The sequence below is a fragment of the Schistocerca gregaria genome, chromosome X, assembly GCF_023897955.1.
Source record: "Schistocerca gregaria isolate iqSchGreg1 chromosome X, iqSchGreg1.2, whole genome shotgun sequence".
In the NCBI taxonomy this organism is placed as follows: domain Eukaryota; kingdom Metazoa; phylum Arthropoda; class Insecta; order Orthoptera; family Acrididae; genus Schistocerca; species Schistocerca gregaria.
The window spans coordinates 472,000,161-472,016,601 of NC_064931.1; the positions used below are offsets into that span (position 1 = coordinate 472,000,161).

General features: G+C 41.6%; 1 non-coding gene across 1 annotated transcript; it reads left to right on the forward strand.

Annotated features, from left to right (window-relative positions):
- The first annotated feature begins 14,333 nt into the window (after window positions 1–14,333).
- Window positions 14,334–14,406, forward strand: Trnaa-cgc (transfer RNA alanine (anticodon CGC)). Its single transcript has one exon. It is a non-coding gene; the product is annotated as a tRNA-Ala (tRNA).
- Window positions 14,407–16,441: the final 2,035 nt, after the last annotated feature.

Below are 16,441 nucleotides of genomic sequence, written 5' to 3' on the forward strand. Positions count from 1 at the left end.
TGTAGACTGGCAATGGCAAGGAAAGCGTTTCTGAAGAAGAGAAATTTGTTAACATCGAGTATAGATTTAAGTGTCAGGAAGTCATTTCTGAAAGTATTTGTATCGAGTGTAGCCATGTATGGAAGTGAAACATGGACGGTAAATAGTTTGGACAAGAAGAGAATAGAAGCTTTCGAACTGTGGTGCTACAGAAGAATGCTGAAGATTAGATGGGTAGATCACATAACAAATGAGGAAGTACTGAATCGGATTGAGGAGAAGAGACGTTTGTGGCACAACTTGACCAGAAGAAGGGATCGGTTGGTAGGACATGTTCTGAGGCATCAAGGGATCACCAATTTCGTCTTGGAGAGCAGCGTGGAGTGTAAAAATCGTAGAGGGAGACCAAGAGATGACTACACTAAACAGATTCAGAAGGATGTAGGTTGCAGTAGGTACTGGGAGATGAAGAAGCTTGCACATGATAGAGTAGCATGGAGAGCTGCATCAAACCAGTCTCAGGACTGAAGACCACAACAACAACAACAACGCACGACCGCATGTTGCAGGTCCTGTACAGGCGTTTGTGGATACAGAAAATGTTCGACTGCTGCCCTGGCCATCACATTCTCCAGATCCCTTACCAATTGAAAACGTCTGGTCAATGGTTGCCGAGCAACTGGCTCGATACAACATTCCACTCACTACTCTTGATGAACTGTGGTATTGTGATGAAGCTGCATGGGCACGTGTACCTGTACACGCCATCCAAGCTCTGTTTTATTTAATGCCCAGGCGTATCAAGGCTGTTATTACGGCCAGAGGTGGTTGTTCTGGGTACTGATTTCTCAGGATCTATGCACTTAAATTGCGTGAAAATGTAATCACCTGTCAGTTCTAGTATAATATATTTGTCCAATGAATACCCGTTTATCGTCGGCATTTCTGCTTTGTGTAGCTATTTTAGTCGCCAGTAATGTATTTCTTGTTGCTCAGGCTTTTTGCAATCTGATGTAAATCAGTTAAATGCAGTATTTCAAGGTATATTTCGCTATCATTGACTGAATAGTTCACAGGTTTTTTGGTAGGTCTTAGGAAAATAAGATTCATTACGCCAGGTGTTCTCTCAAACCGCCCGTCTATCACCAATCTGTATTATGTCATTAGTTACATTTATATGATGCATGCCTAACATGTACGGTCTCCCCCTGCTAACGCCGAATGTTCTATCTATCTGACCAGGAGCGTGAGGGATAATGAAGTCATCAATGGCGACACCATCGTTATCGTGTGGCTTGGTTTTTGCTGAGAGCTGCCTGAGAGGTTCAGTAACCGTCTTAAAGGTCTCTCTTAGCGGTTGCTGTCGATCCATATGCCTTAACCCTAGCAACCTTAATTTCTCTCGAACCATTCTCCACGCTTGAATCACTTTCTGCTTCCTTGACATCTCGGTGTATACTAACCAGACGTCTCCGCAGCGTAAGGCCTTATACATCCGCCCTTCTTCTTCCCCTTACTATGTGCCTGTTCCCTCTTCTCAGTAACAAGGAACTCTACATCTAATTTCCCCTCAATAGACTCGACCTTTTCAGTTAAGTCGGTTACTTTTTTACCGGTTTCATTAACTAACTCATTTAGCGCATTGATCATTCTCAGAAGAGTCTGGTAATACGTCTCTAGTTCCCTGCGCATATTTCCAACTTTATGCACAACAGCCTGAATTTTCGCATCCATGTACAGGCGAATGTTCTGTTTGTGTACACCCGTGCTCTCGGGTTGAGAGCTAGACATGCGAGCGAATTTGCCCATGGTGCAACGAATACTGATGCACTAACCTCTCTTACCAGGCTATATATGCAGAAACTCTTCAAAGTTTCGCCTGTACCTACCATCACTCAGTTTTCTTGTTTTATCAATAACGAGAAACCCATACTGTGAATAATTTTAGAAATCAGAACATATCTTTACAAAATCATTGAACGATATTTCAGTTCCTACATGTGCCTGGTAAACGTGTTTTAAATTCAGATTGTCTTGTTTGAAGGGTATAATGAGATTTGAATTAGCCCAAACCAACTGTTTTGGGATTCTGGAATATGTTTGGCTTAGATAAAATACATCAACACCCATATGATGACCGAATCAGAAATATTTTCGAATTTGTTCTTGGTTTTCCACAGCAACATCGTCAAATATGAGGACAGTGTTTGGCTTTGCTTTTTCAGGTGGGGGGGGGGGGGGGGGGGGAATAACACCGCTTTCACTGAATGTCGTGTATTTAACACCATCTACACCGCGCAATACCTCCTGTAATAGCTGATACTTGGGCTCAGTGTTTTTGAGAATACAGAAACATGTTCAAATCTGACTCCATCTACATGTGTTAGCAGTGTCATGAGGACATTAGTCTTGCCACAATTGGATGGACCTACAATAATTGCTCGTATATTCTCAGGAAGGAGAATTCCGTTCTTCTTCTTCTTCTTCAAGTATTCTTTTGCATCTTCACAGGACCAGTCACCGACAACAAAGTCCTTGTGATGAGGATGTTTCATCCACCCTGCCATGATAGTAACTACGCCAGGTACTGACAAGTAGTTGGTATATGTAGAAAGATACACTTGAAGGGACGGTAATAGTATGTGTAGCCACTATAACTCCATCACTCAACCGACTGAGCCATATTGGCTACACAGAGAAATCAGCTATATACAGGATGAGTCGCCTAACATTACCACTGGACATATTTCGTAAACCACATAAAATACTGACGAATTGATTCCACAGACCGTCCATCCTATCCAGCAGCCCAGCACAAGCTGAGTCCTTTCTCCACCAGTTCCAAGGAAGAGGAGGCGGTTGGATGTCTTAGGTTAGTGGAGGTACCCGAAGTGACCTATTTTCCACCATTTTCTTAGGTTAGTGAAGGTAGCTCAAGTTACCTTTCTTCCACCAAAATCTGAACTTCTCGCCATGACGTCATTGCGATGCTGCCATATCCACCACCACCATCTTGGATCCTCAATCTTGAATAAATTTGACAACAATGCAGAGTGGGGTGAGGTGTGAGTTGTCCTACTACTTAGGGGCTCATAAAAATAATGGCTTATTATGTCATACGATGACAGAGCACTCCAACGGACGTTGGTGTAGCTGATAAGATTTTCCGGTTCCCAGCAACGAAAATTTTGTTTATTGTCAAGTCCATTAAGATCTTTAATAAATACATTCGTTCATATAAATGTCGTCGCATTAGGTGATCGTTCGATTTCAGTTCCTGGATGATCTACAACTTGTGTGGATGGTGATGTAAGTCATGTACCAATATTCTTGGAAGTATGCTGACAGCTTACATACTACACTCATTATTCTGACATACTCGCTATTAGCACTGCTGTTCATCCATAATCATATTGTCAATAATACCAACACTTACTTGGTGTACTAAATTATAGACCAGATTGCTGAACTACAGCGTCGTAACAAGAAAATCCCTCGTTTTGTGTAAAGGGGCACCATACTATCAGAGGAAATGAAACTGTCTACTCTCGCGCTAAGAGTGCATCCACCATGGGGCAAAGACGTACAAATATGTTCCTTATACGGACCTTCTACAAGACGAGGGGCTGCAGATCAGAATCTTGTGGAACAATGGGTGGCGCCTATCGTACCAAGAAAGGGGAGGGCATTATGAATCACACTACCAAGCATCCCTGCACGAACGTGGTACTCTCATGGTACGCATCACAGGTTATGTCCACCTCTGTTCTGGCCATGATCGATTCCGATTGCACTGCTGTCATCTACAACTGATTGACTCATCCTTATGTAATTCTGGGGTGGAGGACGACATCGACCACGTCTTTTTCGGCTGCCCATTGCGATACTACCTGATAATCAATTTCCTGTAGTGTCTAGTACTTCATAGGTAACTACCCACCAGAATGAAGACACTACTCACAATGCATGACATGTGGCTGTATAAAAGTATATAGATGGTGTCCGGGAAGTAGGGACGAATATTAAAGTGCTGTAGAATATACAAAATTTATTGAAAAAGTATTTTTTTTAGAATCACATTGAGTAACTTCTCCCATTTATATATGAAAAGCTATATCCTCCATATGACCACCCAAGGCCGCAAGGCAACGAGCAATGCATTCGTGAAGTTCTCGATGAGGCGTTCGCAAACATCTAGTGGAATGGTATTTTTGCGGTTTGTTCACGTACACTTTTAATTTCACAAATTCTCACAAAAAAAGTCACAAGGCGTAAGATCGCATGATCTAGCAGGCCACTCCTGGTTGCCACGCAAAGAGAAAAATTTTTGTGGAAACTTTTCATTTAGCAAAGCATACGTTTCACGGTATGTGTGATATGACACACCATCTTGTTGAAACCAAAAGTTTTCATTTTCATCAATAAGAGGGAAAAACCAATTAGAATGCATATTTCGGTAACGGTCGCCGTTCACAGTAACGGCAGCTCCCTCATCATTTTCAAAAAGTACGGGCCGATCACTCCTTCTACCTAGAACCCACAGCACATAGTCGTGCGTCGTGGATGCATCTCATATTCCACAGTCACTCGCGGATTTTCGTTACCGCAAATTCTGCAGTTCTGCTTACTGACGTAACCCCCGAGGCAGAAGTGCGCCTAATCTGAAAAAAATATTCTTTTTGTTAAGTTCTCGCTCTCCTCTTGCCGAGCCTCTCCATTAAGCAAACCGATGTCTCTTTTCATGAGCTGTAGGTTTCAGCCCTTGTTGAATATAGTACGTACCCATTTTCAGATCTTATGAAAGGATTTTATGCACTGAACTTGGTGATAAATTCAATTGTTGAGCTCGTCGGCGAACCGATTATCTGAGGCCAACGGTCAAATTGTCACGCACGACAGCAATGTTTTCTTGTGTTCGAAAAGAACGCGGTCGTCCTGTTTTCTTAACGTTTGAAACAGAACCCGTGGTCTCAAACATCCAGTTCAGCTTCCCAACTGACGATTCGGTTGGAGCAGCATTATGTCCGAATGTCACACGCAATTCACAAACGGTTGCCGTGGGACATTCACTGTTTTTGTAATAACTTTTTATCACTTGGATGCAGCACACAGTTGTCATTTGCTCCATGAAAATAAACAACAAACAACAATGCTCACTACACAAAACTATCAGGCTACTAATGGGAAGGATTGCAGACAACAAACATGAAAAACCCACGGCTGCCAACCGTTATATGACAAAGCGGCGCAAAATGCAATTTCTTCCTTACGTCCCGGACACCCAGCATAACTGTTCGGTTGCTGAACGTATCATAACTACTATGTTTACAACCAGCATAACTTTTCTTTGTGAGTGATGTGTTGTATCTTTACGAATTGTGATATTTTGGAGGTACTAGGCTACATTAAATTCAAATGTAAAATGCATATATTTGCATATTTTTGGCATTTGAGCATATTATTGTCATATTTAGAGGAAATGGCCGTAAATATGCTTTTTTTTTGCATTTAGAGGTCATATTAATGTTCATTTTGTTCCCTGGCAACCCAAGAACCTCCCAGAATGTTAGGCCAATAAATTTCCAAAATAAGATAATACGGGATGAGCCATCAGAATAAAAGTCTTTCAGGCAAACGTGCGTAGCTTATACAGGGACATTGTCTTGTTTATCCACTTAGATAGTCTCTCAGATAAGGATACTAAGGACTTGGTGATGGTTCATTGTTGAAATATGGATTATCGGAGCAGAAACGTGCTTCAGAATTTGTCTCCTCATTTTCGAAGCATATGGACGACAAAAATAAGTTCAATGAAGATCTTTGCTAGACTTTAATAAAATCAAACAAGCTGGAGAATGAAGGATTAAGAACCTTTTCGAAAAAATACACAGGAAAAGATATTCCTCACGAGTCAACGCTCAGAAAGAACTATGTGGACCCATTGTATCAGAAGGTAAGGTTTTTAGATAATGTTTATGAACGTACGTATGTGAAAATCAATGGATTTAATTTGGTATACAGGGTGTTACAAAAAGGTGCGGCCAAACTTTCAGGAAACATTCCTCACACACAAATAAAGAAAATATGTTATGTGGACATGTGTTCGGAAACGCTTACTTTCCATGTTAGAGCTCATTTTATTACTTCTCTTCAAATCACATTAATCATGGAATGGAAACACACAGCAACAGAACGTACCAGCGTGACTTCAAACACTTTCTTACAGGAAATGTTCGAAATGTCCTCCGTTACCGAGGATACATGGATCCACCCTCCGTCACATGGAATCCCTGATGCGCTGATGCAGCCCTGGAGAATGGCGTATTGTATCACAGCCGTCCACAATACGAGCACGAAGAGTCTCCACATTTGGTACCGGGGTAGCGTAGACAAGAGCTTTCAAATGCCCCCATAAATGAAAGTCAAGAGGGTTGAGGTCAGGAGAGCGTGGAGGCCATGGAATTGGTCCGCCTCTACCAATCCATTGGTCACCGAATCTGTTGTTGAGAAGCGTACGAACACTTCCATTGAAATATGCAGGAGCTCCATCGTGCACGAACCACATGTTGTGTCCTACTTGTAAAAGCACATGTTCTAGCAGCACAGGTAGACTATCCCGTATGAAAACATTATAACGTGCTCCATTGAGCGTAGGTGGAAGAACATGGGGCCCAATCAAGACATCACCAACAATGCCTGCCCAAACGTTCACAGAAAATCTGTGTTGATGATGTGATTGCACAATTGCGTGCAGATTCTCGTCAGCCCACACATGTTGATTGTGAAAATTTACAATTTCATCACGTTGGAATGAAACCTCATCCGTAAAGAGAACATTTGCACTGAAATGAGGATTGACACGTTGTTGGATGAACCATTCGCAGAAGTGTACCCATGGAGGCCAATCAGCTGCTGATAGTGGCTGCACACGCTGTACATGGTACGGAAACAACTGGTTCTCCCGTAGCACTCTCCATACAGTGACGTGGTCAACGTTACCTTGTACAGCAGCAACTTCTCTGACGTTGACATTAGGGTTATCGTCAACTGCACGAAGAATTGCTTCGTCCACTGCAGGTGTCCTCGTCGTTCTAGGTCTTCCCCAGTCGCGAGTCATAGGCTGGAATGTTCCGTGCTCCCTAAGACGCCGATCAATTGCTTCGAACGTCTTCCTGTATGGACACCTTCGTTCTGGAAATCTGTCGCGATACAAACGTACCGCGCCACGGCTATTGCCCCGTGCTAATCCATGGATCAAATGGGCATCTGCCAACTCCGCATTTGTAAACATTGCACTGATTGCAAAACCACGTTCGTGATGAACACTAACCTGTTGATGCTACGTACTGATGTGCTTGATGATAGCTAGTGCTGTAGAGGAATGAGTCGCATGTCAACACAAGCACCGAAGTCAACATTACCTTCCTTCAATTGGGCCAACTGGCGGTGAATCGAGGAAGTACAGTACATACTGACGAAACTAAAATGAGCTCTAACATGGAAATTAAGCGTTTCCGGACACATGACCACATAACATCTTTTCTTTATTTGTGTGTGAGGAATGGTTCCTGAAAGTTTGGCCGTACCTTTTTGTAACACCCTGTATACATGGGCCAAAATAATATTTGTTTAGTTTTAAAAAACTCGAAAAATAAATTTATATTATGTTTGAATGTTATTTTTTGTAAAACTGATTTCGTGTGTATGTCTCCTACGTAGTGTCCACATGTTTATGTGATTTTTGTTTTTGATTTAGTTTCTCTTTTACAGACATTGGAGAATATTAGGAAAGACATCGGCGATTCTCCAGTCTGGCTATCCGTTGACGAAACCACTGATTTGCAGTCGGTATATGGCGCACATCACAGTTGGAAAACTCTCTGCTGACGAGGCTTCACGAGGACACCTCATACTGTGCAAAGAAGTGGAACGAACGACACACGCCACAAGTGCACGCACAGTGCAGGAAGGATTGTGTAAGTTTCGCCAATATTGAATAGTTTAAAATAAATCATAGGTAGTATAAGAATGCAGTTTTTCACATCATATCCCGAGCCAATAATTAGTTTTCCATATCATGTCCCGAGCCAATAGTAAAATAATAAAAAAATTGCAAAATTCGTAAAATCCTTTGATTTTCTTTCAGACGTGCTGTGGAGAAGTGAAGTTCAGAAACGTGGGGAGAACAAGGTTTTGGCCATTGTGACATATAGTGCCGCATATATGCTGAGGGCTACACAGTGCCTCCGGGTGTTTTACCCTAAAATTATTCATCTAACGTGTCTGGCTCATGGCATCCATCGAGTCGCTGAAGAGGTCAGAGCTACATTGCCAGAGGTCAGCAGCCTCCTATCTTCGGCAAAGAAGTTTTTCATCAAAGCACGAAGTCGAGTGGGAGCTTTCAAGACTGCTCACCCTGACTGTCCTCTGCCACCTGAACCAGTCTTGACGAGGTGGGGAACGTGGATTTCAGCTGCAAACTATTATGTAGACAATCACAGAAACGTTGAAGAGGTATGGATGCGTATGTAGTTCTGGATAAATTTAATAAGCAAAGGAAACGAAGACAATAGAATTCCAATATTAAGCTTACTTCTCTGCACAGCAGTTTTCAGCTTGAAATCGACATTCACTAGATTACTACTTTCTTGTTCCAGGTCCTAAAGGGCTTTGAAGATTGCGAAAATTTAGCTATACCAAAAGCCAAGGACGCCCTGTAGAATTACAGCGTGTTACACAGCCTATCTTTCATCCAAGCGCACTTGGTTGGCCTTCCAGACCTAGCTGAGAAACATGAGACTCGTAACATGGTAGTTACGAGTGGCTTTCGTCGAAAGACTCAGGACACAGAGCAAGAGTTGGCCAGGTCCGATCGGTGAGAGACTTAGAAGAAAATTGGATGCAATTCTTCATAGAAATCCTGGTTGGTCTACGATTCGGAAGATCGTTCAGTTACTGGAAGGAGAGAAACGCTCCGAGAATCTAGATGATTTCACGTCGTCTGATGTCGCTGCTCTAAAATGTTTACCTGTAGTGTCATGTGATGTTGAACGATCATTTTCAAGATTGAAAATGTTATTATCTGAACACACAGAAAAAATTTTCATTAAGAGAAAATCGAAAAAATGTTGGTAGTTCATACAAATTCAAATTTTTAGAATTTACCAAACTGATCGCGTAAGTACCTATGTTATACTTCATTTTATTCATTGAATTATAGCCATTATTGAAAATATTTGATGGTTATTCATTAATTTTCCCAAGTAAGATGCATATTTTAAAGAATTTATCTAAGAGAAAAGCATAATTAAAGAATTTTAGGTGCATATTTAAAGGTTTATACTGGCAGTAAGAGCATATTTTAACTGCATTAATCGAGGAGATTTGGCTCAAATCTAATGGGTTTTAAGTGCATATCGATCCGAACACCAGTCATGAGTGTACGAGTAAGTGTGTTTGTGTGACTGCATAAGTCATTTCATTTGTAGCACATCATGTATCAAAGATTGGCTGAGGGTATCATGTCCAAAGGCCACAAATAAAATAAAAGAACCACACAACCGTAAATACGATGAACGGCGACAGATTGAACGATGTTAGCTTAGTATGACAGCAGCTCGAACAGCTTCGATATTTTCTGGGCTGACAAATGGTTCACACACGGCCAGAATGTTTCCTTTTAATTGCTGAAACTGTTTCTTCAAAATTACGTATCCACGTGTTATGTGCACGTGTCGATGTACAGTAACGTCTTAACTGAAAGTGATGGCGAAATTTCCAACCAGCAGCCCCCACACTGTAATTGTATTTTGTAAAAAGCTTTGAAGGTAAAATCGTGTTTCGGACCGCTCCAAGTATCCATGTTAACTAAATAGTAAGATGGCGTCAGCTGGTTTCTGTATGTTACGCAGCGTTAACAATCGTTTAGTGCTAACAACACAAATTTCAAAATTTGCCATATTGCAGCATGCCCTGTATTTTCAAAAATACTGTGACTGGGCGCATACCCTGTTATTAACGTTGTTCTTTCAATCGGTAAAAATAGAACCCTTATAGGATCACTTTGTTGTCTGTCTGTCAGTCTGTGCCGGCCGCTGTGGCCGAGCGGTTCTAGGCGCTCCAGTCTGGAACCGCGCGACCACTACGGTAGCAGATTCGAATCCTGCCTCGGGCATGGATGTGTGTGATGTTCTTAGGTTAGTTAGGTTTAAGTAGTTCTAAGTTCTAGGGGACTCATGACCTCAGATGTTAAGTCCAATAGTGCTCAGAGCCATTTGAACCATTTCGCTGTCAGTCTGTATAGGCCCCTTCTTCCCAGGGATGGGTAGGCCTACGGTCCCTTGGCGGTGTGCGAAATTTAAGCTTCTAAGTCAAAGCAATCAGAAGATACAGCCATTTATGTCACACATTTTGATACTCGCAACTCACTCATCAAAACCTACAGCGTACTTCCCGTTGTGCTGGAATCATGGAATTTGGCAAGAAACAAGTTTTCATAGTACAAGTGAAGGAAAAAAACCCGAAAACTGTTAATTTGTAATTATATCACCTTTTTTTTTACCATTTGGTATTTGTCTGTCTGTCTGACCATCTGTTAAGACCAGTTTTTCTCAGGAACGGGCAGAGTTATCAAGTTGATATTTATGTCAAATAATAAGGTCTACACTCCCTTGGCGGTGTGCAGAATTTAAGCTTCAAAGTCAATAGAATCAAAAGATACAGCCATTTATGTCATATATTTTAACATTCGCGAACACACTCATCAAAACCTATAGATCTATATAAATAATCAAGTTTGTACGGAACCCTCAGAGCGCGAGCTGTACTCGCACCTGTCCGGTTTTTTCTTCCTGTGTCTTCCACAGGAGCTTAAATTCTGCACACTGCCAAGGGAGTGTAGACCTTATTATTTGACATAAATATCAACTTGATAACTCTGCCCGTTCCTGAGAAAAACAGGTAATTTTAATAAAGTGATTTATTTCTATTGTGATAACGCGCTAGTTTTTGAAATCATTTAAAAGCTCTGAACCATCGCCTGCCTAAAGTAATATGTTTAATGTTAATTTAGAAACTCCTAAAATCCTTATAATAAATCGGTAGAAGAGCTAAGGAAAGAAAAACGAAGGGTTCGTAATGCACGGCTGAGATGTGTTGCTGAACTCCAGTTAACTATCTGGGATGCCGCCGTAGGCGCGTCGTCGTTTCGCTTTGGCATAACTAGTGCTTGGAGAGCCGGCTAGTGGGCTGACTGGCTTAGCCCAAGCGGCATACGGTGTCCGGTGACGAGTCGCTCGCGCCACGCCACATGCCGCCGACCACCAATGTAGGCCAGCCGGTAACCGGCATCGCGACGTCAGCATTCCGCGGCATTCGCGCAACGGCACCACCACTGCTGCTTCTCGGGAGCAAGCTTGTGATCGGATTTAGACGGTTTTCAGTGTTGTTGCAAAGTTCATGACCCATAAACTTTTCTCATAAACATATACGTCGAAATGCTATGCATATAGTTTCGGACACTGAACTCTTGTAAAATGGAAATTTTACTGTCACTTGGTGGTCAAACAGTCAGTGAAGATGAACCATTTTAAATTATTAGGGCTGAAAGCAGAAGAAAAGCTTTCTTGGAAGTATCTCGTTCAAGCTCTTGTGCAGTAAATATATGCTACTACCTTCATTACAAGAATAATTTCCACCGTCTCTGACACTGAAACGCCAAGCTCGTTTACTTCGATCACTGTCATTCTATTATCTACTATGGTATCATATTTCTGGATAACTCTGTGCACTCAGCAAGATTATGCTCAGCCCAGAAAAGTGAGATCAGGAAAATCTGCCGTTTCAGTCCGCAAACTTCTTGTAAGTTGTTGTTCAGGTGTCTCTACCACTCCTGTACATATCCTGCCTCATGGAGTTCGTCGTTGACAGTACTGGCTCATTCAGGAGAAACTGCGACGTTCATTCACTGAACACTAGATAGAAAAACGATTTGTACGTGGTTAACACTTTAAAAAAATGGTTCAAATGGCTCTGAGCACTATGGGACTTAACATCTGTGGTCATCAGTCCCCTAGAACTTATAACTACTTAAACCTAACTAACCTAAGGACATCACACACATCCACGCCCGAGGCAGGATTCGAACCTGCGACCGTAGCAGTCGCGCGGTTCCGGACTGAGTGCCTAGAACCGCTAGACCACCGCGGCCGGCGTTAACACTTCCTTCAGCACTGTACAGAAAGGTGTGCACCAATCCACCGGATTCATTTTCAGTAGGCTTCCACCAGAAATGAAAGAACTGAATAGTAAACTCCGAGTCTTCAAATCCTAGCTTAAGAGGGTGGACCAGGGCAGAAATATTTTTAGCCTCATTTTTATTGGTTAAAATGTTGAGTCTATTTTTGAGATTCGCTCACAGAAAATGTGCCATAAATATGTTACAACAGCGATTTACTACACAGGGGTCTGGCTCATCCGAGCGGTCGAATGCAACCGATGTAAAACTATAATAGTTACTGACGGAATAGGGGACCTGTTAGTTTTGCATAGTATCACATAGGGCATTAGTACCAACTAAAATGATATTCTCAACAAGATTTTCTTTTGTAACGTGATTCGTTTACGGTAAACGGTCTGGAAGCACGTGCTTGTCCTGCGTCTGTGTAACTTGTCATTTTGCTAGTTTACTATGTGAAGTAAATGCGAGTGCTTGAAAATGACTAACAAGAGTATGTATACGGATGGATAAGTTCAAAAACCAATCCTAGTCGTGCAAAAAAAAAAAATGCTTCGATGTGCAAGCGGAAGCCTGTTAATCGATATAATTTCGTCAAAATGAGAGTGTTTCGACATCGGTGAAAAAAGGCCAACTGTTCGGTGCAGGCATTACCGATTAAACATTTGTTCAGTTTCAATATTAACAAACACAAGTTGAAACTTTAAACGATTGTTTTCTCAAAACAACATTTTTACAGTTTTCGGGAGCTATAGCACATGAAATATACATGCAATTACATTATATCTTTTTGTGACTTGTGAGTCGCCGTTTTGCTGCTGTAGTACAAAGGATTTTCTACGATATACTTTAATTTAGATTTTTGGTGCACGTTTTTATAGCGACTTTTTTGTCGAAAACAGACTTTTATTTCAGAGTGCCACCATTTCGTCAAAAACCAGTTTTTTTTAATATCACTACGTACTACGTTAGACAATATAATCAGTTTTTGAAATTTTTTTCTAAGTGGAAAATTGCGGCGTACATAGCTTCCACCAACTGCCGTTACATTCCGCGAAGGCCTTATGTCGATGTTGTGTAGTATTTTCTGGGTGCAAGTTTTTTACTTAAAAATAATTAATACAATCTTAAGGGTGTACAACAAAAGTCTATAGTCAGTTTTGTAATTAGTATGTTATTTATTGAAAAAATCGTGAATATCGCTTCCAAAATCCAGCTTCACCTCGGTCTAGTACCTTAGTTTTCCTTGTAGCCTCCTTTTCTTCGTCTCCTGGCCTTACCCGTATGTTCACGGAATCAGCATGATCTGCCAGATTTGGTAATATTAGTGGTGGAGGATGTCCGGATACGCTTCCTGATGCCACCCCTCCTTCTTTCCTACAGGGACCGAATTTGTGTACCCAATCTGTCTGTGTCTAGTGTTATCCAACGGGGAAGTATGAGCACGTTCCCGAAATCATGTAGGTGAAGCGGGAGGTGGGGTCTACGGTAGTCACCTAATCGGACGTGAAAAACCACATAAAAACTAAATCGAATCTGGCCGGCACACCGGCCCTCTTTGTTAACCTGGCGGGCGGATTCGAGCAGACCCCGACTAGCCTCCGCGAATCCCGGAAGCGATGTGCTAACGCGCATGGCTAACCATGAGGGTCGGACTGTTTTCTTCTACTATACTGCTCCTATTCTGTACAGGAGCTCTTCGCAGTGGTTTTCTCTCCAATATGTTATTTATTTTGTGTACTCACTCACAATCTTTTTCGTATTTTGTCCTTAACCGTTTGGGAAATACCGTGCGCCCTGTGCGCCAAAGACAATATGCATAATGAATTATTCCGGAGAGTGCATTGGGATCAGCTTTGCTTGGATTCCCAGTACATAGAGGCCGAAACATTTGATATAATCGTCAACAACATTTGATAGACAGATGCTTGCAAGATAAATAAAACTACATAAGGTGAAAAAAGATATTGATTTTCTTAGATCATTTAATGCTGTCAAAGAGGATAGGTAACTCACGGAAGGACAAATTGCTGGAAACTGTTCGAGCAACTAGGAACCCTAAACCGAAGTTCGATTTCGCGTACTGTCCACCAGTTGCCGACCATTAGCGAACAAACCGAGCGAGGTGGTGCAGTGGTTAGCACACTGGACTCGCATTCGGGAGGACGACGGTTCAATCCCGTCTCCAGCCATCCTGATTTAGGTTTTCCGTGATTTCCCTAAATCGTTTCAGGTAAATGCTGGGATGGTTCCTTTGAAAGGGCACGGTCGATTTCCTTCCCAATCCTTCCCTAACCCGAGCTTGCACTCCCTCTCTAATAACCTCGTTGTCGACGGGACGTTAAACACTAACTACCAACCATTAGCGAACAACAAGGTATATCTTACTCTGTACGATTTTCCTCTAATCCGTGATTATCAAATCAGTGCATTCAGTTATTTTAGAAACATTCTGCCTGAGGATCTAAAAACTTATTTCAGGTGCAGAGAACCATCTAATCTCCACCACAGAAAACTTTATGTAAAGAACAGACACTCTTATTAATTGCATTTCCCCAAGGCTAATTAAAAGAATCAGTTCGTCCTACTAATCTATGTACTTGTATTAGCTCCATTTGCAAAGGAGGTCCAATAAAATTCATGTTTATAAATTTTCCATTAAACTTTCTGTAAACTATGTACAGACTCGTTCTATGACTAAGTAGCTTCGGATCAGATGATATCACGGAACTTCATGAATGAATAAATACATAATTACATAATTAATAAAATGTCCTAGGTTATTATGCCGTGGTCTAAAGTATTTCACATTAAAACCCAACGTTTCGTCCCCATCTGCGGATGACATTTTCAAGGAGGGTCATAGCTTCTTTGAATGTCCGATTCACACCCTAGCTCGCTTCAAACAAGCTACGAAACCCCTTGAAAATGCCCTCCGGCGATGGGAACGAAACGTTGGGTTTTAATGTGAAATCCATTTGACCACGGCATAATAACCCGCAACATTTTATTAACTGCGACTTTTCCGAGCGTGAAAGTTTATATTTTACGTACAATAAACAATACACTGATAGGAACGGCTCTACTTTCCCTCTGTACGTTAATTCTTCAGGAAGACGAGCATTGAGGGTCTTACATCTTATAAATGGTCAGGCTGCAAGGATACCACCTGATGACCTGTCTAATTCCATCGCCAAACTAGGAAGAAGTGGCACAGAGATTAAGCTAGTGAACCTGTCTATTTCAGTAGCGTCGTTCACATCCCCCTCCAGCCATGCAACTCTAAGCTTCAGACTGCTTCCCCAAATCACACCTGAATGCTGCGATAGTTTCTTTGGATACTTTTCGCTTTTTTCCTTCCCCTTCCCCGTCGTTTGCCAGCAGAACAAATATTCCATCTCTAAGACCTCCTCTGTCATTACCAACATTTCCCTTTTCACAAAAATTATTTTAAAGCGTGGATATAGTATTAGGACCAAAAGCAACCTCTCCAAAGACATCAAGGGTTTAACATTCGTACAGGAAGGAGGCAGATACATGGGTACACACGTATTCAACAACGCGGTATAACATATTCTATGTCTGGTGAGTAATGAGGTGGAATTTAAGCCTTAATTATCTTATGGATAATCCCTTCCATTCTACTGAAGAGTATCTTCGCAGAATCTCTTAAAACTAATAAGAACATTACACAGAATTTGGTTGAGCACATAATAAAGAAAATTAAACTATAATAAACGTTGATAAGATCGGCAAATTTATCTGACAAGGAAACAGGGTCAGTGATAATCAACTTCCTAAGATATTAATTCAGCACAAAATAGCCGCAAGTCGATAACAGTGATTGTGCTATTGTACCGAAAAGAGAAATGAAATTAAATATGTAGCAATATCTGTCCACTCGGTCGAGGATGGGACTATGTGAAATTACTGAAGTATGGGAAATTATTAACTTCGTTCCGTCCTAACCAACTGTTGCCGCTAGATATTCTCACCGTAATTGTTGTGTGGTGGCGACTAAACTGGAAATGGTGCAGATGGATGCAAACAGAATTCGTCTGCCAATTCAGGCTACCTCACTAGCACCAAGGAGTCTTTGGATCTCTGCCCGTAAGTGTGCCATCTTCGTTTCTCTGCCATTGAGTGAGTTAGAATGCATCTGCTCTTCTCAGAATTTGTGTCTAAAAATAGTTCACCAATGAGAAAAAGTTCGCCCAGCTTTAACCA